The sequence below is a fragment of the Solanum pennellii genome, chromosome 2 (genome assembly GCF_001406875.1).
Source record: "Solanum pennellii chromosome 2, SPENNV200".
In the NCBI taxonomy this organism is placed as follows: Eukaryota; Viridiplantae; Streptophyta; class Magnoliopsida; order Solanales; family Solanaceae; genus Solanum; species Solanum pennellii.
Window position 1 is genome coordinate 47,911,369 of NC_028638.1, and position 2,989 is coordinate 47,914,357.

Below are 2,989 nucleotides of genomic sequence, written 5' to 3' on the forward strand. Positions count from 1 at the left end.
GGTTCTTGTCGAAAGTAGAAGTAGAAACAAAAAGTTGTTAATATTCATATATACATATTTATCAATAAATTCGTTATACTTATTTGTTTTTGCTTCGAATTTTTCGTATGTAGTAATTTTAATTTGTGGAATCATTTTAAATTTGTTTTGATTGAATCATCATGTTCATATTATATTGATATTTTATTTATTTTTTACTCATCTAGGTATATATCAATATTTAATTTATTTTTTACTTATCTATGTATTAAAAGTGGATTGACATTTTCCTTTTTTCGTAAGTTGACTCTCGAATAGTATCAATTAAACACAATTTGCTTATCAAAAATACTTTTAATTTTATATAATAGGTTCAACCAAGTTGAGAAGGATATGGTGTCGAGTTTCTCCATCTTGAACCCCAAATCCATTCGTGCTCCATTAGTTACATGATTAACAATTTTGTTCTGTGATGTAGAAAGGTTATTAAAATGGTAATTAATCTTCTTCCACGAATCCAAAATTATGCTTTCGATATATTTTCTTGCTACATCTTCTGCGACATTTTCTTGTTGCATGTAACATATAATTGATGAAGCAACGTCACCTCTCTCTACCTCCGCCTACATGAGAAAAGAATTAATATATAACATATAGATGAATTTTTTTTATTAAAATAGAATGATAAAATATTTATTTGTAATTAAGAGTTTGAGGTATTACCGTTGAGGTAACTTGGACATTGCAAAGTCGAATTATGATCGAGACGTGGTATGAATAATTTCTTGGCAATTTTTGCATAAATCAAGATTTTCATTTGTTATTTTATTTGTCATACAATATATCACATGAAAAGAAAATAATGAACCGGATGATGAGATCCGCTCATTATCAAGATAATCTTCGAGTGTTGGTATATGACCTTCATAATGCCACGTTGCTTCCACCAGCAAGGCTTTATAAAAGTTGACCCACTGAATTATTGAAAACAAACAATATCAGAAACTTTCCTCATACATGAAAAAATCATGTAAAAGATGTATTAATTACCACCAGCAAGGCTTTACAAAAGTTGACCCACTGAATTATTGAAACAAACAATATCGCAGACTTTACTCATACGCGAAAAAATCATGTAAAAGATGTATATAAAATTAATGCTTTTAATTTACGGTCCCTTAAAGTTATTCGCATATTTTATTTAGGCATTTTAATTATATTATCTATTGAGCATTTAAATTATTCATAAAATGTACATATTAAACACAAAATGTTGATATGGAAAAAATTGTTTTTCACTTTCTTTAGGGGCGTGAAATTTTCTGACATTCTTTTTATTTTTATTTTTTTCCATAAAAACTTACATTTTTCTTCTTTAATTGACACTTAGCATTTAAATAAATTGAAATAATTCTTTAAAATGTTTTTAAAAACGGAGAAGGGTCAAAAATACCCTTGAACTATTCGAAATAGTTTAAATATACTCTTGAACTATATTTCGGCCCACATATACCCTTCCCCTCAAACTATAGGGGCAAAAATATCCTTCTCATTAATAGGATATGTTAAACGCCATGTGGATACCACATGACATGCTACATAAGTCAATAGAGTTCCACTCATGACACATAGAAAATAAACTTACCCCTAATTTCCCTCAATTTTATCTATTTCCCTTTCTAAATTCTACGAAAAATGGAGAAAATTAGGGGAAATTAGGGATAAGTTTATTAGTCTACGTGGCATGAGTGGAACTCTATTGGCTTATGTGCCATGCCATGTGACATCCACATGACATCTAAGTGGCGCTTAACCGATTCTGTTAATGAGAAGGGTACTTTTGACCCTATAGTTTGACGGTAAGGGTATGTTTAAGCCGAAATATACTTCAAGGGTATATTTGAGCTATTTCTCATAGTTCAAGAGTATTTTTGACCCTTTTCCGTTTTAAAAATAATAATTCTTAATCCAAAAAAGAAATAGCACCCCTACCCCCTTCAAGTCATCTTCTTTCCCAAATTTAAATTTTCAAACACAATCAAAGAATATCAATTTTTTTCTTTTCTATTTCTTTTCAATATTCATAAAAAAAAGGCTCAAGTAACTGAATTTGCAAGAAAAATAATGCAAGCAGATTTTTGAACATTGTGATTAAAAAAAGTAAGTTAACGTTCCATCTCCATTTTTGATCACCTTTGAATAAATATTACCATTCAAATAAAATTGTAACCCACTAAACTTATTAAAAACAATATCAAATAGTTTGCTAAGTTAAGTTAGGTCCTCTTGATTTCTCCTTACAATCGATTTCAAGATGATTAACCATTGATAAACTTCCTTTATTCATCACTCTTGTACCAACTCTTATGAAAAATAATTTTTGATAAAATTATGTGGGTCCTCTCAATTTTTCTTTCCAATCGATTTTTGAATGAGTAACCATTGACACACATCATTATTGTATCAATTTCTTTGAATACCTTTCTCTCTCACGTGTTAGAAATAAAAAATATTTTTTTTAAAGAGTCGAATCTGCAAGTAATTTGCGGTGAGGGTTTTTGTGGTCTGAAAAAAAAAATTGATGAGAAGAAGATGAAGAAGAAAGGGGGTTGGATAGGGTATTGTTGAGTACAATGGGTTATCATTTCATTTATTTTTTTATTAAGAAATAGATGTAAAGAAATTTTGAAATGATTTTCATTCTTTTTAACATTAAAAAAAATCTATAATTGTTGGGTCAAATGACCATGTCATCTTTTAATTAGTCATTTTTGCTATATTATCAGCAAGTGTATCACACACTTTATATTTTTTACTTATTATTAAAAAATGTTTAATAGGAATAAATTTTGGGTAGATAAAAGTGGTCAATAATTATTAGTCCTAGTTAAGATATCTAAATGAATTATGCGCATAACTTTGAGGGGCCACACTGCCTAAAATTAATGAGCATTTGTAAGACAAAAGGAAATAAAGAAGTCTTAACAACTTTAATATATATATATATATA

At 28.5% G+C, this 2,989-nt stretch overlaps 1 long non-coding RNA gene across 1 annotated transcript; it reads right to left on the reverse strand.

The window, feature by feature from the left end:
• Nucleotides 1-209: 209 nt before the first annotated feature.
• Nucleotides 210-891, reverse strand: LOC114076045. The gene is made up of 2 exons (XR_003576426.1): nt 703-891; nt 210-602 (listed from the first exon to the last, which is right to left on the reverse strand). It is a non-coding gene; the product is annotated as an uncharacterized LOC114076045 (long non-coding RNA).
• Nucleotides 892-2,989: the final 2,098 nt, after the last annotated feature.